The 22140-nt window shown below is 52.4% G+C and overlaps 3 long non-coding RNA genes across 5 annotated transcripts; all 3 read right to left on the reverse strand.

Annotated features, from left to right (window-relative positions):
* Positions 1 to 879: 879 nt before the first annotated feature.
* On the reverse strand, positions 880 to 2568 carry LOC311204697. Its single transcript, XR_014618102.1, has 2 exons — positions 2057 to 2568; positions 880 to 1205 (listed from the first exon to the last, which is right to left on the reverse strand). It is a non-coding gene; the product is annotated as an uncharacterized lncRNA (long non-coding RNA).
* Positions 2569 to 9033: 6465 nt separating this feature from the next.
* Positions 9034 to 10722, reverse strand: LOC311204688. The gene is made up of 2 exons (XR_014618091.1): positions 10211 to 10722; positions 9034 to 9359 (listed from the first exon to the last, which is right to left on the reverse strand). It is a non-coding gene; the product is annotated as an uncharacterized lncRNA (long non-coding RNA).
* Positions 10723 to 17285: 6563 nt separating this feature from the next.
* Positions 17286 to 21569, reverse strand: LOC311204693. 3 transcript variants are annotated; one of them, XR_014618097.1, is made up of 4 exons: positions 21159 to 21569; positions 19327 to 19564; positions 18463 to 18559; positions 17286 to 17611 (listed from the first exon to the last, which is right to left on the reverse strand). It is a non-coding gene; the product is annotated as an uncharacterized lncRNA (long non-coding RNA). The 3 variants fall into 3 exon arrangements; XR_014618098.1 differs by having other exon boundaries at positions 21415 to 21553; XR_014618099.1 differs by lacking the exon at positions 21159 to 21569 and having other exon boundaries at positions 19327 to 20632.
* Between the last annotated feature and the right edge of the window lie 571 nt (positions 21570 to 22140).

Below are 22140 nucleotides of genomic sequence, written 5' to 3' on the forward strand. Positions count from 1 at the left end.
GCGCAGGAACGCGGCGAGTGTGCACGGAGGCAGCAGAACGCGGCGGCTTCCGTGCGCTGCGCCACCCGGGCGCAGTACCGCTGCGTGTCCGCAAGGCGGCAGCACCGAGGACCCCCGTGTTCGAATCCCCGCTCGGGCCTTTCCGCCAGTGCTCGTATCTCTCCGCCTCTGCACGTATCTCTCCGCCTCTGCTCGTATCTCTCCGCCTCTGCTCGTATCTCTCCGCCTCTGCTCGTATCTCTCCGCCTCTGCTCGTATCTCTCCGCCTCTGCTCGGCCCTTTTCGGCTCCCCCTGCCCCACTAATTACCCGTCTGCCGCTGACCTGCGCTCATTAACAACCCCCCATCTCCTCCAGCGAATTCAACCCCCCTCCCAACCCTACTGCGACCCCTCTGAGAGCCCTCGAACCCCAACATGGCCCCTGACCCCCTAGAAGACCCCCGAAGGAACCCCCAACACCCCAAAAATAGACCCTAGAGAGACCCCCCCAGAACCCCTCAGAGACACACACCCCCCCAAAGAGCCCCCCCACGATCCCCTAAAAAGGCCCTTAGGGCCCCCCAACTCCCCAAAGCCCACAAAGAGCCCCCCCAAAAAACCCAGACCCCCCAAACAGACCCCATAAAGAACCCTAACCACCCCCCAAAAAACCTGAGACTCCTTAAAGACGCCCCCAAGCCCCTCACATCCCCCCCAAAATGAGACCCCATAAAGATCCCCTCAAAGAACCCCACACCCCCCCTTAGAGAACCCCCCCCAAAAGCCCTAGACCCCACCAAAAAGAGACCCTGTAAAGACCCCATAGTCCCCCAAAAAGAGCCAACCGCCCTGACTCAGCTGCTGCCAGCCCCATCGATGGAAAGATGCCACAACAACAGTGGCCTTGGCCACGCTTTCTTGGAAACAACTGGTTCCCTCATCACCTCTGAATAATAAAAAGTCTAAGGCATTTTACAACAATGTCCAATACAACAGTAAACTGCTGCCAAGTATAACCCAGAAAATTGTTAGCCGATTCTCCTCTGTCGAAACCGTTGCCAGCTTTGGGCTGAGATGCCTCCAAGGTTTGGTCACCTTCGTCTTCAGCCAACATTGCCAAGTCTCTTGGCTGTTCTTCTGGATCCCCTGGAAGAAGACTGGTGACTGCCTGGAGAAGTGACTCAATCTGCTCTTCTGTTAGTCTTTCCTCACTTTCTTCCACCATCTGCAGGTCAAAAACCAATACATTGTTATTCAATCCATACTTCCTTCCTCAGCTCCAAACAGGAAGACTCGGCCCCAGTAAATACTGCTTTCAATGGATGCAAGACGTAGCCTGAACTCATCACAAAAGCATTTTACAAAGTGGAACTCTTGTAATATTTATAACAACACAAAACAAAAAAGCTCCCTTGTTAGCCACGACAGCTGGCATGCCACAGTGAGACCCTGCTTCTGTTACAAGGAGAACACCACGCTCAGAACAGGCTTTCCTCCTAAAGCCTCTCAGCCTAAGAAAAACCAAACCAAAATACCCAAAGAATTCCCACAAACTAGAAACCCCCACAAAGCCCAAAAACCAAAGAAGCCACAAACCCCCATTAAAGACACACACAAACCCCAGACCCCACAAGAAAAGCTGCGGGAACTCAAAACACCACAGAAGCCCCTAGCCCTCCCCCAAGCCCGCAACCCACAGAACCCCAAAGCCTTCAAAAGGCAGAGAACCAAACCCCCCCCTTAGAACCCCAGTTAAAAAAAACAAACCAACAGAAAAACCTCACAAGCCCACACTAACCCCACAAATCCCAGAGCCTGTAAAAAAACCAACCCACCCAACCCCTATAGCCACAAAAACCAGGAAAAAAAAAAAAAAAAATCAGTAAAACTACAAACACCTTACCAACCTCCTTGGCTCATTTTCTGAGAGGAGCCTGCACCAGCAGACAGACTAACACATTTTAATCCTAAACTCGGTTCTCTGCGTTCTTTCTCTGCCCCTTCTCTACATCCTTTTCTTTCAACTTCCTCTTCCTACCCACAAGGCTGTCTAAACCAATGGATAGAAACACTAACCCAGGTAACAGCACATCCAGTTCAGATAAAGGCAATGAAATCACCAGCGCCAATACTACGACCTTCTTACAGGTACCACAAGCTCCCAAGAACTCACCTGTAACAGGAAAAGAGGAGAAACCATAGAGACCTTAAATGCAATACGCCAAAACCCGAAAGAGACTTATTCTTGTATATTGAATGTTAAAATCACATGCATAATTACTGAATTCTTTACAGCTGAAAAAATATTTTTAGAAGACGACCCTGACAGTCTACCTGCAACTGCTGCAAGATGTCTATAATAAACCCCCACAATTTTCTGTAATTAAAAACAAACAAACAAAACAAAAAAAAAACCAGGAAAGAATGCAATCAATCATCCAGGTAATTCTGAGTTAACTGATGCCCTGAATGGGACAAGTCGAACCCAAGCTAACACCAGCCAGTTTACTGCAATGCTTGTCTAGCATACACATATATAAATCAAAATGACATGTGGCTAGAGGCCAGGTGCAAAAAAAATAAGACATTTGCACACCACAGCAGACAACCTGCCGAGGGCCACGATATGATATGCTGCAGCAGAGTCTTGTGGCTGTTCGCTCAAACACGCTGGTGGAATAGTCTGCATAACCGGCCCTGGGCACGATTTACATGGGGTTTTCTAAGCTATGCCTGATGTGGCTAAGGGATTTTTACTGGGCAATCCTGGTTTAAGACCAGTCTCGGCTCCTAAGGAATGCCAGCCAACAAAGATGTTTTCAGCCGTTAACAAGAGGAACAGAAATCCAACGACGAGCTGCTGCTTTTAAAACGTGGAGTCATCATTGTGACAAATGGCACCACACAGATCTCTGTTAACACATTTGTAGACAAAGTGGAAGACCTGGGGTTGGGGACAGCTGTGCAACTCAGCCTTCATTTCCCGAGGGCAGGTATGCTCCGTCAGCTGCTGCCAGGTGTCATCGACAACAAGAAACGGGCTGCACTCTGCCGGCTTGTCCACCTCGAACTTCTCAGCGCAGAGCTGGCGAACATCTTCGGTGGTTATAGACAGTCTCACCAGGAAAGATCTTTCCTGTACATCCACAGTACACTCCCTGGAACGCAACATGAAGGTGGTTCTGTAGAATGAGAAAACACACATCAGCAACTCAAAAACCCCAACAGCTGAAGCGTCAGCAACAAACCTGTCCCCACACTGAGACTCACCCCCGCGATTCCCACGCCCGACAGCCACCTCGCCAACTGCAATACTGGTGGCAAAACTGTGGCAAGCGGAACAGAAATTCCTAAGCCAACACCCTCCTTTCCTCATATTACACTCTAACCCTGCAATTACAGCCAAACAGGACTTGTCCTGCCGAGCAAAACCAGGAAACAAAATGCAGTGAGGCTAAGCAATGTCTGAGACAGCAGGGTCGAGAGATGGTGCTGCTGCACTACTGCCACAAAACAGGCACCTGCTATCGCCGTGTCAGTCAGAAGGAATAAGAAAAAAGCCTCTGCCAGTGGCAGCAAACGGTGCTGATCCCCAAGTTACTGCGTGATAAGCCATCTGCATTCTTATGCTGCAGCACGCAAAGTGTTTTAGGGTGCTTCAGTCCAGTCAGGACACTTTCATTGCATTAAACCGGTGACAATCTGGGGTCCGAGCCCGATTTAACCGGCTTTCCCATGACAGCTTTTTTTCTTTTTTACAGTAAGGCTTAGAGGGAAGCAGAAAGAAAGCTTCCTCGGCAACATTAGGCTAAACCCTAATGGCAAAAGCCTCGTGGCAAAAGCTGGACCTTTTTTCTGTGTTGAAACTGACATGTTCTTACAACTCCGATAACATGGAAAAAGTCTAAGTGCACCCTACAAGGAAATGCAGTTCTACCTTTCAGAAAGCATTTAAAGAGGAAAAAAAACCAAGCAACAACTGGGGGAAAAGCAACCACAAACATCTTTTGAACACATGAACAAAGCAAGCTGCTGTAGTGTGCTTTTTTTAAAAAAAAAAGACATTAACTGTGGTTACAGACTGAAAAAGATACAATTAAAGGAAGTGGAAAAATGGCACAGTGAGAAAGACCTGTTTATCAACTCAGCGGGTGCCAATGTCTGTATGCTAAACCAATCAGGCACGCTAAATCACAATGGCAAAGATGTACATTGCACAAAAGCAAGCCAGCAAAAGCTACCATTGAGAAGGCGGTTCTACCACTTAAGTTCCAAGAAGCACTCTTATCTTTAACAAAGTATTTTTACAGCTTGCAAACTGAAACACTGAAGCTTTGCAGCAGCATTTAAACGAGGTCAGGACTGACCCTGACGAAACAGGGCCTATCCGTTTCTGTTACCGGGGTGAAGCAATTATGAAAAATCAGCCCTAGAGGAGGAAAATCAAGCTGCAGTTTTAGTTCCTAATGTATGTAACACACAGATGTTTTTAAAAGCACGCGCTTTAGACAGACGGGACTGCTTCGAGAAGAGGCTGAAGCTCCCACAAGCACTCCTAACATATACTAAGTATCAAAGTTAGTTATGGAGCGGCAGAAAATTGTACTCAATCATCCTCACAATATGGCATGTTTTGCCTTTTCATCCTAGAGACGGAGGGAGGATGAAGGCCTTCCGGGGTCCGAGAGCTGATAAAACTGCAGGAGCCCATCACAAGTGTAGCTACCACATTGTTAAGTCACGATGACTCCCCCTGCTCGATCGAAAATATCTCACCTCATAAGGCAGAGTCCATCAGTAGATTCCCAGGTCACACAGGCCTGCACTCTGCGAGCTGAACAGCTTTCTGTACTTCCACTTTACAGCGGAACCATGAGACTCTCTTGTTATGCTACTGATGTTGCCAACTTTAGGACCACCCTTGGATGGATTTCTACTCCAACAATGTCATCAAAATCTGCGCTGTGAAGAAGAACCCACCTTCCCTAGTCCTTTGCTTCATTTTAAGAAAAATAAACGAATGACAGGTTACCTTCTCCATGCAGAAAACACAGATCCATCGATTCCACCACGTACTCAACTTCAGTATCCAGCTCCAGCATGTCACACCTACTCACCCAGTGTGATAACACAGTCAAGAAGTCATCATTTTCATTCAGCCTCCCTGAGACAAAGGGAATAGAGACAGTCAGAGACAAACTGCGCTTTCCTTACCAGCCTCACCGTTTGAAAGGAAAGTGTTGCTTCGCTGCCTTCGCTGAGAAGTACATCTGTATTACTCTAGATCCTCCTGTAACCAGTGCGCAGCAAAGTGGGTGTCACCTGACACTGGCTGGACAGGACGCCAATGCCAGCTTCGTCCCATACTCTCTAGCGAGCGCAAATCTGACGATGCACACTTTGAGGCGTGCTCTCCTCAGGCAGCAACTCTGTCTTCTACAGGATCTGCTGGAGATGCCCCTCGTTTCATGAACTGCTGCCAACAGCACCTGCATTTATGGAGAATAAAGCATATTCAAGGGTCAGCTTGCTGCCTGGGACAGTGAGATATAGAATGAAAAAAAAAAAAAGAACACCAGACAACAGGCTAGAGAAATTTTTGGAGAAAACAAGACAGGTGCAGATCACGACAAAGAGATGGAAAAGGAAAGTAACTGCAGTGGCCTGCAGGACAGAGATGGAAGACGAAAAAAGGAGGAAGAGAAAGCAGGAAAAAAGCACAGAGAGAAAAAGAAAAGGGAGAGGGAGATGAAGAAAGAGAAAGGGAGAGAAGAAAAGGGAGCAGGACAGTAGAATAGAGAAGTACAGGCAAGGGGAAAAAAAAAAAAAAAAATCAGAGGAGTAGTAAGAAAGGGCAGGGGTCAGTGGAGGGCTGGGAAGGACCAAGACTCACAAGAAGGACAACAGGTTCTGGATGGGTAACCACCCAACTCTTAAACTTTTGGGGACTTAATGGGTACAAGGTATCCAAGAAGAAAGCTCAAATAGCAAGCCAAACAGTAATGTCTCCAATGGGCTTGGACATTTCACAAGGGCAACAAAGGCTGACAAGGAAACAAAAGGCAGAGCAGAACCTGTGCTCCATTTTCATTTACCATAAAAAATTATAGAAACCCTGCGAGCCACGGAACCCCCAAAAACCCAATTAAAACCACAAAAGAAACCCAAACCAGAAAACCAACAAAAGACCAGAGCAAAATAACCACCGAGCCGAAGAAACCAGCAAACCCGGAAACCCCAGACACCACAAGAACCCCCGATAACCACTGAACGCCACAGCAGCCACAAGAGAAGCCCTAAGCCCTCCTCTGCCAAAACAGCCCCGCGAGACAGAAAACCCACAAGCCGCAACTAGAGAGAGACACAGACCCACGCAAACCCCCAAATCCCCCCAAACCTGCCAGCCCCGCGGCCCGGACACGCTCAGACTGACCGGAAGAGTCCAGTCGCGCCCCGCCCCGCCGGCCCCTTCGGTGCCCCGTGTCTCCCGTGCCGGCTGCTCGGGGAACGGGAGCTCTGGCCCGGCCGCACCCCCAAGCCCCCGCCGCGACCCCCTCCGCGCACTGCCCGCGCGGCGCGGAGCCCCCCCTCCCGGCCCAGACACCCCGCCGGACGCCGCGGAGACACGTCCCGGCACGGACCGGCGCCGGCAGAAGGCCGGCCGCGGCTGGGGGGGGGGGGGGTGGAAGGCGCGGCGCCTCGCCGCCCGCGCGCCCCGCACCGACCCCCGGCCCGCCGCGACCACTCGCGCCGCGACCCGCCGACCGCCCGGCCCCGGCCGACCCCGCGACGGGCGGCGGAACCGGAGCCTCACCGGGAGGGAGCGCCGGCATCCCGACGGGCCCCCTCATCGCCCCGGAAAGCACGGGCAGGCTCCTCGTGGCAGCTCCGCGGTTATACTGCCCGGAAAGGAGCGGGGCATGCCGGGATATACTGCCCCGGAAAGGAGCGGGGCATGCCGGGATATACTCCCCCGCAAGGGAGCGGGGCATGCCGGGATACATTACAGTGCGGCTCCGGCGGAAAAATGGCCGCCGGAGGACTTCCGGGCATGGCGGCGCCCATCTCCGTACGGCTTCGGCGGTTAAATGGCGACCGAGGGGCTTCCGGGCATGGCGGCGCCCATCTCCGTGCGGCTCCGGCGGAAAAATGGCCGCCGGGGGGCTTCCGGGCATGGCGGCGCCCATCTCCGTACGGCTTCGGCGGTTAAAAGGCGGCCGGGGGGCTTCCGGGCATGGCGGCGCCCATCTCCGTGCGGCTCCGGCGGTTAAAAGGCGGCCGGGGAGCTTCCGGGCATGGCGGCGCCCATCTCCGTGCGGCTACGGCGGAAAAATGGCCGCCGGGGGGCTTCCGGGCATGGCGGCGCCCATCTCCGTGCGGCTCCGGCGGTTAAAAGGCGGCCGGGGAGCTTCCGAGCATGGCGGCGCCCATCTCCGTGCGGCTCCGACGGAAAAATGGCCGCCGGGGGGCTTCCGGGCCCCCGTTTGGGGGCGCGAGCTTGGGGGGGGCTACACAGCACAGCTGCCCCGTTCGGGAAGCTAAGCAGGGACCAGTTCGGTCAGCGCTCGGATGGGCGACCTCACCCCGTGTTCGAATCCCCGCACATGACAGTGACCCCCCCCCCCCGCGCGCCCCCTCCCAAAATCTGCCCCCCCGAGGGAGTCCCATCGCCTTCGGGGGTTCCCCGGACCTGACAGTGCCCCGGCCGACCCCGCGACGGGCGAAGGAAACCCCGCCTCACCGGGAGGGAACTTTCGGAACGCTGCGGCTTCCGTGCGCTGCGCCACCCGGGCGCAGTACCGCTGCGTGTCCGCAAGGCGGCAGCACCGAGCGATCCCGCGAGGGGGGGGGGGGGGGTGGGTACCGGCGCCTCTCCGGGAGGGAGCGTCCGGTGACCTCACAGCTTCCCCGTCCGGGAAGCTAAGCAGGTACCAGCTCGGTCAGCGCCCGGATGGGCGACCTCACCCCGTGTTCGAATCCCCGCACATGACAGTGACCCCCCCCCCCCGCGCGCCCCCTCCCAAAATCTGCCCCCCCCGAGGGAGTCCCATCGCCTTCGGAGGTTCCCCGGACCTGACAGTGCCCCGGCCGACCCCGCGACGGGCGGCGGAACCCCCCCCTCACCGGGAGGGAGCGGCCGCCCCGCAATGGCGGCGTCCCTCGTTAAAGCGCCCTGCCGCTCGCGCTGCGCCGCCCGGCCGCAGTCCGCACGCAGCGGGCTCTGCGCGCACCCGCGCAGGAACGCGGCGAGTGTGCACGGAGGCAGCAGAACGCGGCGGCTTCCGGGCGCTGCGCCACCCGGGCGCAGTACCGCTGCGTGTCCGCAAGGCGGCAGCACCGAGGACCCCCGTGTTCGAATCCCCGCTCGGGCCTTTCCGCCAGTGCTCGGGCCTTTCCGCCAGTGCTCGTATCTCTCCGCCTCTGCTCGTATCTCTCCGCCTCTGCTCGGCCCTTTTCGGCTCCCCCTGCCCCACTAATTACCCGTCTGCCGCTGACCTGCGCTCATTAACAACCCCCCATCTCCTCCAGCGAATTCAACCCCCCTCCCAACCCTACTGCGACCCCTCTGAGAGCCCTCGAACCCCAACATGGCCCCTGACCCCCTAGAAGACCCCCGAAGGAACCCCCAACACCCCAAAAATAGACCCTAGAGAGACCCCCCCAGAACCCCTCAGAGACACCCCCCCCCCCCAAAGAGCCCCCCCACGATCCCCTAAAAAGGCCCTTAGGGCCCCCCAACTCCCCAAAGCCCACAAAGAGCCCCCCCAAAAAACCCAGACCCCCCAAACAGACCCCATAAAGAACCCTAACCACCCCCCAAAAAACCTGAGACTCCTTAAAGACGCCCCCAAGCCCCTCACATCCCCCCCAAAATGAGACCCCATAAAGATCCCCTCAAAGAACCCCACACCCCCCCTTAGAGAACTCCCCCCAAAAGCCCTAGACCCCACCAAAAAGAGACCCTGTAAAGACCCCATAGTCCCCCAAAAAGAGCCAACCGCCCTGACTCAGCTGCTGCCAGCCCCATCGATGGAAAGATGCCACAACAACAGTGGCCTTGGCCACGCTTTCTTGGAAACAACTGGTTCCCTCATCACCTCTGAATAATAAAAAGTCTAAGGCATTTTACAACAATGTCCAATACAACAGTAAACTGCTGCCAAGTATAACCCAGAAAATTGTTAGCCGATTCTCCTCTGTCGAAACCGTTGCCAGCTTTGGGCTGAGATGCCTCCAAGGTTTGGTCACCTTCGTCTTCAGCCAACATTGCCAAGTCTCTTGGCTGTTCTTCTGGATCCCCTGGAAGAAGACTGGTGACTGCCTGGAGAAGTGACTCAATCTGCTCTTCTGTTAGTCTTTCCTCACTTTCTTCCACCATCTGCAGGTCAAAAACCAATACATTGTTATTCAATCCATACTTCCTTCCTCAGCTCCAAACAGGAAGACTCGGCCCCAGTAAATACTGCTTTCAATGGATGCAAGACGTAGCCTGAACTCATCACAAAAGCATTTTACAAAGTGGAACTCTTGTAATATTTATAACAACACAAAACAAAAAAGCTCCCTTGTTAGCCACGACAGCTGGCATGCCACAGTGAGACCCTGCTTCTGTTACAAGGAGAACACCACGCTCAGAACAGGCTTTCCTCCTAAAGCCTCTCAGCCTAAGAAAAACCAAACCAAAATACCCAAAGAATTCCCACAAACTAGAAACCCCCACAAAGCCCAAAAACCAAAGAAGCCACAAACCCCCATTAAAGACACACACAAACCCCAGACCCCACAAGAAAAGCTGCGGGAACTCAAAACACCACAGAAGCCCCTAGCCCTCCCCCAAACCCGCAACCCACAGAACCCCAAAGCCTTCAAAAGGCAGAGAACCAAAACCCCCCCTTAGAACCCCAGTTAAAAAAAACAAACCAACAGAAAAACCTCACAAGCCCACACTAACCCCACAAATCCCAGAGCCTGTAAAAAAACCAACCCACCCAACCCCTATAGCCACAAAAACCAGGAAAAAAAAAAAAAAAAATCAGTAAAACTACAAACACCTTACCAACCTCCTTGGCTCATTTTCTGAGAGGAGCCTGCACCAGCAGACAGACTAACACATTTTAATCCTAAACTCGGTTCTCTGCGTTCTTTCTCTGCCCCTTCTCTACATCCTTTTCTTTCAACTTCCTCTTCCTACCCACAAGGCTGTCTAAACCAATGGATAGAAACACTAACCCAGGTAACAGCACATCCAGTTCAGATAAAGGCAATGAAATCACCAGCGCCAATACTACGACCTTCTTACAGGTACCACAAGCTCCCAAGAACTCACCTGTAACAGGAAAAGAGGAGAAACCATAGAGACCTTAAATGCAATACGCCAAAACCCGAAAGAGACTTATTCTTGTATATTGAATGTTAAAATCACATGCATAATTACTGAATTCTTTACAGCTGAAAAAATATTTTTAGAAGACGACCCTGACAGTCTACCTGCAACTGCTGCAAGATGTCTATAATAAACCCCCACAATTTTCTGTAATTAAAAACAAACAAACAAAACAAAAAAAAAACCAGGAAAGAATGCAATCAATCATCCAGGTAATTCTGAGTTAACTGATGCCCTGAATGGGACAAGTCGAACCCAAGCTAACACCAGCCAGTTTACTGCAATGCTTGTCTAGCATACACATATATAAATCAAAATGACATGTGGCTAGAGGCCAGGTGCAAAAAAAATAAGACATTTGCACACCACAGCAGACAACCTGCCGAGGGCCACGATATGATATGCTGCAGCAGAGTCTTGTGGCTGTTCGCTCAAACACGCTGGTGGAATAGTCTGCATAACCGGCCCTGGGCACGATTTACATGGGGTTTTCTAAGCTATGCCTGATGTGGCTAAGGGATTTTTACTGGGCAATCCTGGTTTAAGACCAGTCTCGGCTCCTAAGGAATGCCAGCCAACAAAGATGTTTTCAGCCGTTAACAAGAGGAACAGAAATCCAACGACGAGCTGCTGCTTTTAAAACGTGGAGTCATCATTGTGACAAATGGCACCACACAGATCTCTGTTAACACATTTGTAGACAAAGTGGAAGACCTGGGGTTGGGGACAGCTGTGCAACTCAGCCTTCATTTCCCGAGGGCAGGTATGCTCCGTCAGCTGCTGCCAGGTGTCATCGACAACAAGAAACGGGCTGCACTCTGCCGGCTTGTCCACCTCGAACTTCTCAGCGCAGAGCTGGCGAACATCTTCGGTGGTTATAGACAGTCTCACCAGGAAAGATCTTTCCTGTACATCCACAGTACACTCCCTGGAACGCAACATGAAGGTGGTTCTGTAGAATGAGAAAACACACATCAGCAACTCAAAAACCCCAACAGCTGAAGCGTCAGCAACAAACCTGTCCCCACACTGAGACTCACCCCCGCGATTCCCACGCCCGACAGCCACCTCGCCAACTGCAATACTGGTGGCAAAACTGTGGCAAGCGGAACAGAAATTCCTAAGCCAACACCCTCCTTTCCTCATATTACACTCTAACCCTGCAATTACAGCCAAACAGGACTTGTCCTGCCGAGCAAAACCAGGAAACAAAATGCAGTGAGGCTAAGCAATGTCTGAGGCAGCAGGGTCGAGAGATGGTGCCGCTGCACTACTGCCACAAAACAGGCACCTCCTATGGCCGTGTCAGTCAGAAGGAATAAGAAAAAAGCCTCTGCCAGTGGCAGCAAACGGTGCTGATCCCCAAGTTACTGCGTGATAAGCCATCTGCATTCTTATGCTGCAGCACGCAAAGTGTTTTAGGGTGCTTCAGTCCAGTCAGGACACTTTCATTGCATTAAACCGGTGACAATCTGGGGTCCGAGCCCGATTTAACCGGCTTTCCCATGACAGCTTTTTTTCTTTTTTACAGTAAGGCTTAGAGGGAAGCAGAAAGAAAGCTTCCTCGGCAACATTAGGCTAAACCCTAATGGCAAAAGCCTCGTGGCAAAAGCTGGACCTTTTTTCTGTGTTGAAACTGACATGTTCTTACAACTCCGATAACATGGAAAAAGTCTAAGTGCACCCTACAAGGAAATGCAGTTCTACCTTTCAGAAAGCATTTAAAGAGGAAAAAAAACCAAGCAACAACTGGGGGAAAAGCAACCACAAACATCTTTTGAACACATGAACAAAGCAAGCTGCTGTAGTGTGCTTTTTTTTAAAAAAAAAGACATTAACTGTGGTTACAGACTGAAAAAGATACAATTAAAGGAAGTGGAAAAATGGCACAGTGAGAAAGACCTGTTTATCAACTCAGCGGGTGCCAATGTCTGTATGCTAAACCAATCAGGCACGCTAAATCACAATGGCAAAGATGTACATTGCACAAAAGCAAGCCAGCAAAAGCTACCATTGAGAAGGCGGTTCTACCACTTAAGTTCCAAGAAGCACTCTTATCTTTAACAAAGTATTTTTACAGCTTGCAAACTGAAACACTGAAGCTTTGCAGCAGCATTTAAACGAGGTCAGGACTGACCCTGACGAAACAGGGCCTATCCGTTTCTGTTACCGGGGTGAAGCAATTATGAAAAATCAGCCCTAGAGGAGGAAAATCAAGCTGCAGTTTTAGTTCCTAATGCATGTAACACACAGATGTTTTTAAAAGCACGCGCTTTAGACAGACGGGACTGCTTCGAGAAGAGGCTGAAGCTCCCACAAGCACTCCTAACATATACTAAGTATCAAAGTTATTTATGGAGCGGCAGAAAATTGTACTCAATCATCCTCACAATATGGCATGTTTTGCCTTTTCATCCTAGAGACGGAGGGAGGATGAAGGCCTTCCGGGGTCCGACAGCTGATAAAACTGCAGGAGCCCATCACAAGTGTAGCTACCACATTGTTAAGTCACGATGACTCCCCCTGCTCGATCGAAAATATCTCACCTCATAAGGCAGAGTCCATCAGTAGATTCCCAGGTCACACAGGCCTGCACTCTGCGAGCTGAACAGCTTTCTGTACTTCCACTTTACAGCGGAACCATGAGACTCTCTTGTTATGCTACTGATGTTGCCAACTTTAGGACCACCCTTGGATGGATTTCTACTCCAACAATGTCATCAAAATCTGCGCTGTGAAGAAGAACCCACCTTCCCTAGTCCTTTGCTTCATTTTAAGAAAAATAAACGAATGCCAGGTTACCTTCTCCATGCAGAAAACACAGATCCATCGATTCCACCACGTACTCAACTTCAGTATCCAGCTCCAGCATGTCACACCTACTCACCCAGTGTGATAACACAGTCAAGAAGTCATCATTTTCATTCAGCCTCCCTGAGACAAAGGGAATAGAGACAGTCAGAGACAAACTGCGCTTTCCTTACCAGCCTCACCGTTTGAAAGGAAAGTGTTGCTTCGCTGCCTTCGCTGAGAAGTACATCTGTATTACTCTAGATCCTCCTGTAACCAGTGCGCAGCAAAGTGGGTGTCACCTGACACTGGCTGGACAGGACGCCAATGCCAGCTTCGTCCCATACTCTCTAGCGAGCGCAAATCTGACGATGCACACTTTGAGGCGTGCTCTCCTCAGGCAGCAACTCTGTCTTCTACAGGATCTGCTGGAGATGCCCCTCGTTTCATGAACTGCTGCCAACAGCACCTGCATTTATGGAGAATAAAGCATATTCAAGGGTCAGCTTGCTGCCTGGGACAGTGAGATATAGAATGAAAAAAAAAAAAGAACACCAGACAACAGGCTAGAGAAATTTTTGGAGAAAACAAGACAGGTGCAGATCACGACAAAGAGATGGAAAAGGAAAGTAACTGCAGTGGCCTGCAGGACAGAGATGGAAGACGAAAAAAGGAGGAAGAGAAAGCAGGAAAAAAGCACAGAGAGAAAAAGAAAAGGGAGAGGGAGATGAAGAAAGAGAAAGGGAGAGAAGAAAAGGGAGCAGGACAGTAGAATAGAGAAGTACAGGCAAGGGGAAAAAAAAAAAAAAAATCAGAGGAGTAGTAAGAAAGGGCAGGGGTCAGTGGAGGGCTGGGAAGGACCAAGACTCACAAGAAGGACAACAGGTTCTGGATGGGTAACCACCCAACTCTTAAACTTTTGGGGACTTAATGGGTACAAGGTATCCAAGAAGAAAGCTCAAATAGCAAGCCAAACAGTAATGTCTCCAATGGGCTTGGACATTTCACAAGGGCAACAAAGGCTGACAAGGAAACAAAAGGCAGAGCAGAACCTGTGCTCCATTTTCATTTACCATAAAAAATTATAGAAACCCCGCGAGCCACGGAACCCCCAAAAACCCAATTAAAACCACAAAAGAAACCCAAACCAGAAAACCAACAAAAGACCAGAGCAAAATAACCACCGAGCCGAAGAAACCAGCAAACCCGGAAACCCCAGACACCACAAGAACCCCCGATAACCACTGAACGCCACAGCAGCCACAAGAGAAGCCCTAAGCCCTCCTCTGCCAAAACAGCCCCGCGAGACAGAAAACCCACAAGCCGCAACTAGAGAGAGACACAGACCCACGCAAACCCCCAAATCCCCCCAAACCTGCCAGCCCCGCGGCCCGGACACGCTCAGACTGACCGGAAGAGTCCAGTCGCGCCCCGCCCCGCCGGCCCCTTCGGTGCCCCGTGTCTCCCGTGCCGGCTGCTCGGGGAACGGGAGCTCTGGCCCGGCCGCACCCCCAAGCCCCCGCCGCGACCCCCTCCGCGCACTGCCCGCGCGGCGCGGAGCCCCCCCTCCCGGCCCAGACACCCCGCCGGACGCCGCGGAGACACGTCCCGGCACGGACCGGCGCCGGCAGAAGGCCGGCCGCGGCTGGGGGGGGGGGGGGTGGAAGGCGCGGCGCCTCGCCGCCCGCGCGCCCCGCACCGACCCCCGGCCCGCCGCGACCACTCGCGCCGCGACCCGCCGACCGCCCGGCCCCGGCCGACCCCGCGACGGGCGGCGGAACCGGAGCCTCACCGGGAGGGAGCGCCGGCATCCCGACGGGCCCCCTCATCGCCCCGGAAAGCACGGGCAGGCTCCTCGTGGCAGCTCCGCGGTTATACTGCCCGGAAAGGAGCGGGGCATGCCGGGATATACTGCCCCGGAAAGGAGCGGGGCATGCCGGGATATACTCCCCCGCAAGGGAGCGGGGCATGCCGGGATACATTCCAGTGCGGCTCCGGCGGAAAAATGGCCGCCGGAGGACTTCCGGGCATGGCGGCGCCCATCTCCGTACGGCTCCGGCGGTTAAATGGCGACCGAGGGGCTTACGGGCATGGCGGCGCCCATCTCCGTGCGGCTCCGGCGGAAAAATGGCCGCCGGGGGGCTTCCGGGCATGGCGGCGCCCATCTCCGTACGGCTTCGGCGGTTAAAAGGCGGCCGGGGGGCTTCCGGGCATGGCGGCGCCCATCTCCGTGCGGCTACGGCGGAAAAATGGCCGCCGGGGGGCTTCCGGGCATGGCGGCGCCCATCTCCGTACGGCTTCGGCGGTTAAAAGGCGGCCGGGGGGCTTCCGGGCATGGCGGCGCCCATCTCCGTGCGGCTACGGCGGAAAAATGGCCGCCGGGGGGCTTCCGGGCATGGCGGCGCCCATCTCCGTGCGGCTCCGGCGGTTAAAAGGCGGCCGGGGAGCTTCCGAGCATGGCGGCGCCCATCTCCGTGCGGCTCCGACGGAAAAATGGCCGCCGGGGGGCTTCCGGGCCCCCGTTTGGGGGCGCGAGCTTGGGGGGGGCTACACAGCACAGCTGCCCCGTTCGGGAAGCTAAGCAGGGACCAGTTCGGTCAGCGCTCGGATGGGCGACCTCACCCCGTGTTCGAATCCCCGCACATGACAGTGACCCCCCCCCCCCCGCGCGCCCCCTCCCAAAATCTGCCCCCCCGAGGGAGTCCCATCGCCTTCGGGGGTTCCCCGGACCTGACAGTGCCCCGGCCGACCCCGCGACGGGCGAAGGAAACCCCGCCTCACCGGGAGGGAACTTTCGGAACGCTGCGGCTTCCGTGCGCTGCGCCACCCGGGCGCAGTACCGCTGCGTGTCCGCAAGGCGGCAGCACCGAGCGATCCCGCGAGGGGGGGGGGGGGGGTGGGTACCGGCGCCTCTCCGGGAGGGAGCGTCCGGTGACCTCACAGCTTCCCCGTCCGGGAAGCTAAGCAGGTACCAGCTCGGTCAGCGCCCGGATGGGCGACCTCACCCCGTCTTCGAATCCCCGCACATGACAGTGACCCCCCCCCCCGCGCGCCCCCTCCCAAAATCTGCCCCCCCCGAGGGAGTCCCATCGCCTTCGGAGGTTCCCCGGACCTGACAGTGCCCCGGCCGACCCCGCGACGGGCGGCGGAACCCCCCCCTCACCGGGAGGGAGCGGCCGCCCCGCAATGGCGGCGTCCCTCGTTAAAGCGCCCTGCCGCTCGCGCTGCGCCGCCCGGCCGCAGTCCGCACGCAGCGGGCTCTGCGCGCACCCGCGCAGGAACGCGGCGAGTGTGCACGGAGGCAGCAGAACGCGGCGGCTTCCGGGCGCTGCGCCACCCGGGCGCAGTACCGCTGCGTGTCCGCAAGGCGGCAGCACCGAGGACCCCCGTGTTCGAATCCCCGCTCGGGCCTTTCCGCCAGTGCTCGGGCCTTTCCGCCAGTGCTCGTATCTCTCCGCCTCTGCTCGTATCTCTCCGCCTCTGCTCGTATCTCTCCGCCTCTGCTCGTATCTCTCCGCCTCTGCTCGGCCCTTTTCGGCTCCCCCTGCCCCACTAATTACCCGTCTGCCGCTGACCTGCGCTCATTAACAACCCCCCATCTCCTCCAGCGAATTCAACCCCCCTCCCAACCCTACTGCGACCCCTCTGAGAGCCCTCGAACCCCAACATGGCCCCTGACCCCCTAGAAGACCCCCGAAGGAACCCCCAACACCCCAAAAATAGACCCTAGAGAGACCCCCCTAGAACCCCTCAGAGACACCCCCCCCCCCAAAGAGCCCCCCCACGATCCCCTAAAAAGGCCCTTAGGGCCCCCCAACTCCCCAAAGCCCACAAAGAGCCCCCCCAAAAAACCCAGACCCCCCAAACAGACCCCATAAAGAACCCTAACCACCCCCCAAAAAACCTGAGACTCCTTAAAGACGCCCCCAAGCCCCTCACATCCCCCCCAAAATGAGACCCCATAAAGATCCCCTCAAAGAACCCCACACCCCCCCTTAGAGAACCCCCCCCAAAAGCCCTAGACCCCACCAAAAAGAGACACTGTAAAGACCCCATAGTCCCCCAAAAAGAGCCAACCGCCCTGACTCAGCTGCTGCCAGCCCCATCGATGGAAAGATGCCACAACAACAGTGGCCTTGGCCACGCTTTCTTGGAAACAACTGGTTCCCTCATCACCTCTGAATAATAAAAAGTCTAAGGCATTTTACAACAATGTCCAATACAACAGTAAACTGCTGCCAAGTATAACCCAGAAAATTGTTAGCCGATTCTCCTCTGTCGAAACCGTTGCCAGCTTTGGGCTGAGATGCCTCCAAGGTTTGGTCACCTTCGTCTTCAGCCAACATTGCCAAGTCTCTTGGCTGTTCTTCTGGATCCCCTGGAAGAAGACTGGTGACTGCCTGGAGAAGTGACTCAATCTGCTCTTCTGTTAGTCTTTCCTCACTTTCTTCCACCATCTGCAGGTCAAAAACCAATACATTGTTATTCAATCCATACTTCCTTCCTCAGCTCCAAACAGGAAGACTCGGCCCCAGTAAATACTGCTTTCAATGGATGCAAGACGTAGCCTGAACTCATCACAAAAGCATTTTACAAAGTGGAACTCTTGTAATATTTATAACAACACAAAACAAAAAAGCTCCCTTGTTAGCCACGACAGCTGGCATGCCACAGTGAGACCCTGCTTCTGTTACAAGGAGAACACCACGCTCAGAACAGGCTTTCCTCCTAAAGCCTCTCAGCCTAAGAAAAACCAAACCAAAATACCCAAAGAATTCCCACAAACTAGAAACCCCCACAAAGCCCAAAAACCAAAGAAGCCACAAACCCCCATTAAAGACACACACAAACCCCAGACCCCACAAGAAAAGCTGCGGGAACTCAAAACACCACAGAAGCCCCTAGCCCTCCCCCAAACCCGCAACCCACAGAACCCCAAAGCCTTCAAAAGGCAGAGAACCAAACCCCCCCCTTAGAACCCCAGTTAAAAAAAACAAACCAACAGAAAAACCTCACAAGCCCACACTAACCCCACAAATCCCAGAGCCTGTAAAAAAACCAACCCACCCAACCCCTATAGCCACAAAAACCAGGAAAAAAAAAAAAAAAAATCAGTAAAACTACAAACACCTTACCAACCTCCTTGGCTCATTTTCCGAGAGGAGCCTGCACCAGCAGACAGACTAACACATTTTAATCCTAAACTCGGTTCTCTGCGTTCTTTCTCTGCCCCTTCTCTACATCCTTTTCTTTCAACTTCCTCTTCCTACCCACAAGGCTGTCTAAACCAATGGATAGAAACACTAACCCAGGTAACAGTACATCCAGTTCAGATAAAGGCAATGAAATCACCAGCGCCAATACTACGACCTTCTTACAGGTACCACAAGCTCCCAAGAACTCACCTGTAACAGGAAAAGAGGAGAAACCATAGAGACCTTAAATGCAATACGCCAAAACCCGAAAGAGACTTATTCTTGTATATTGAATGTTAAAATCACATGCATAATTACTGAATTCTTTACAGCTGAAAAAATATTTTTAGAAGACGACCCTGACAGTCTACCTGCAACTGCTGCAAGATGTCTATAATAAACCCCCACAATTTTCTGTAATTAAAAACAAAACAAAACAAAAAAAAACCAGGAAAGAATGCAATCAATCATCCAGGTAATTCTGAGTTAACTGATGCCCTGAATGGGACAAGTCGAATCCAAGCTAACACCAGCCAGTTTACTGCAATGCTTGTCTAGCATACACATATATAAATCAAAATGACATGTGGCTAGAGGCCAGGTGCAAAAAAAATAAGACATTTGCACACCACAGCAGACAACCTGCCGAGGGCCACGATATGATATGCTGCAGCAGAGTCTTGTGGCTGTTCGCTCAAACACGCTGGTGGAATAGTCTGCATAACCGGCCCTGGGCACGATTTACATGGGGTTTTCTAAGCTATGCCTGATGTGGCTAAGGGATTTTTACTGGGCAATCCTGGTTTAAGACCAGTCTCGGCTCCTAAGGAATGCCAGCCAACAAAGATGTTTTCAGCCGTTAACAAGAGGAACAGAAATCCAACGACGAGCTGCTGCTTTTAAAACGTGGAGTCATCACTGTGACAAATGGCACCACACAGATCTCTGTTAACACATTTGTAGACAAAGTGGAAGACCTGGGGTTGGGGACAGCTGTGCAACTCAGCCTTCATTTCCCGAGGGCAGGTATGCTCCGTCAGCTGCTGCCAGGTGTCATCGACAACAAGGAACGGGCTGCACTCTGCCGGCTTGTCCACCTCGAACTTCTCAGCGCAGAGCTGGCGAACATCTTCGGTGGTTATAGACAGTCTCACCAGGAAAGATCTTTCCTGTACATCCACAGTACACTCCCTGGAACGCAACATGAAGGTGGTTCTGTAGAATGAGAAAACACACATCAGCAACTCAAAAACCCCAACAGCTGAAGCGTCAGCAACAAACCTGTCCCCACACTGAGACTCACCCCCGCGATTCCCACGCCCGACAGCCACCTCGCCAACTGCAATACTGGTGGCAAAACTGTGGCAAGCGGAACAGAAATTCCTAAGCCAACACCCTCCTTTCCTCATATTACACTCTAACCCTGCAATTACAGCCAAACAGGACTTGTCCTGCCGAGCAAAACCAGGAAACAAAATGCAGTGAGGCTAAGCAATGTCTGAGGCAGCAGGGTCGAGAGATGGTGCCGCTGCACTACTGCCACAAAACAGGCACCTGCTATCGCCGTGTCAGTCAGAAGGAATAAGAAAAAAGCCTCTGCCAGTGGCAGCAAACGGTGCTGATCCCCAAGTTACTGCGTGATAAGCCATCTGCATTCTTATGCTGCAGCACGCAAAGTGTTTTAGGGTGCTTCAGTCCAGTCAGGACACTTTCATTGCATTAAACCGGTGACAATCTGGGGTCCGAGCCCGATTTAACCGGCTTTCCCATGACAGCTTTTTTTCTTTTTTACAGTAAGGCTTAGAGGGAAGCAGAAAGAAAGCTTCCTCGGCAACATTAGGCTAAACCCTAATGGCAAAAGCCTCGTGGCAAAAGCTGGACCTTTTTTCTGTGTTGAAACTGACATGTTCTTACAACTCCGATAACATGGAAAAAGTCTAAGTGCACCCTACAAGGAAATGCAGTTCTACCTTTCAGAAAGCATTTAAAGAGGAAAAAAAACCAAGCAACAACTGGGGGAAAAGCAACCACAAACATCTTTTGAACACATGAACAAAGCAAGCTGCTGTAGTGTGCTTTTTTTTAAAAAAAAAGACATTAACTGTGGTTACAGACTGAAAAAGATACAATTAAAGGAAGTGGAAAAATGGCACAGTGAGAAAGACCTGTTTATCAACTCAGCGGGTGCCAATGTCTGTATGCTAAACCAATCAGGCACGCTAAATCACAATGGCAAAGATGTACATTGCACAAAAGCAAGCCAGCAAAAGCTACCATTGAGAAGGCGGTTCTACCACTTAAGTTCCAAGAAGCACTCTTATCTTTAACAAAGTATTTTTACAGCTTGCAAACTGAAACACTGAAGCTTTGCAGCAGCATTTAAACGAGGTCAGGACTGACCCTGACGAAACAGGGCCTATCCGTTTCTGTTACCGGGGTGAAGCAATTATGAAAAATCAGCCCTAGAGGAGGAAAATCAAGCTGCAGTTTTAGTTCCTAATGCATGTAACACACAGATGTTTTTAAAAGCACGCGCTTTAGACAGACGGGACTGCTTCGAGAAGAGGCTGAAGCTCCCACAAGCACTCCTAACATATACTAAGTATCAAAGTTATTTATGGAGCGGCAGAAAATTGTACTCAATCATCCTCACAATATGGCATGTTTTGCCTTTTCATCCTAGAGACGGAGGGAGGATGAAGGCCTTCCGGGGTCCGACAGCTGATAAAACTGCAGGAGCCCATCACAAGTGTAGCTACCACATTGTTAAGTCACGATGACTCCCCCTGCTCGATCGAAAATATCTCACCTCATAAGGCAGAGTCCATCAGTAGATTCCCAGGTCACACAGGCCTGCACTCTGCGAGCTGAACAGCTTTCTGTACTTCCACTTTACAGCGGAACCATGAGACTCTCTTGTTATGCTACTGATGTTGCCAACTTTAGGACCACCCTTGGATGGATTTCTACTCCAACAATGTCATCAAAATCTGCGCTGTGAAGAAGAACCCACCTTCCCTAGTCCTTTGCTTCATTTTAAGAAAAATAAACGAATGCCAGGTTACCTTCTCCATGCAGAAAACACAGATCCATCGATTCCACCACGTACTCAACTTCAGTATCCAGCTCCAGCATGTCACACCTACTCACCCAGTGTGATAACACAGTCAAGAAGTCATCATTTTCATTCAGCCTCCCTGAGACAAAGGGAATAGAGACAGTCAGAGACAAACTGCGCTTTCCTTACCAGCCTCACCGTTTGAAAGGAAAGTGTTGCTTCGCTGCCTTCGCTGAGAAGTACATCTGTATTACTCTAGATCCTCCTGTAACCAGTGCGCAGCAAAGTGGGTGTCACCTGACACTGGCTGGACAGGACGCCAATGCCAGCTTCGTCCCATACTCTCTAGCGAGCGCAAATCTGACGATGCACACTTTGAGGCGTGCTCTCCTCAGGCAGCAACTCTGTCTTCTACAGGATCTGCTGGAGATGCCCCTCGTTTCATGAACTGCTGCCAACAGCACCTGCATTTATGGAGAATAAAGCATATTCAAGGGTCAGCTTGCTGCCTGGGACAGTGAGATATAGAATGAAAAAAAAAAAAGAACACCAGACAACAGGCTAGAGAAATTTTTGGAGAAAACAAGACAGGTGCAGATCACGACAAAGAGATGGAAAAGGAAAGTAACTGCAGTGGCCTGCAGGACAGAGATGGAAGACGAAAAAAGGAGGAAGAGAAAGCAGGAAAAAAGCACAGAGAGAAAAAGAAAAGGGAGAGGGAGATGAAGAAAGA

Source organism: Gallinula chloropus (genome assembly GCF_964237585.1).
Source record: "Gallinula chloropus genome assembly, contig: HAP1_SCAFFOLD_311, whole genome shotgun sequence".
In the NCBI taxonomy this organism is placed as follows: domain Eukaryota; kingdom Metazoa; phylum Chordata; class Aves; order Gruiformes; family Rallidae; genus Gallinula; species Gallinula chloropus.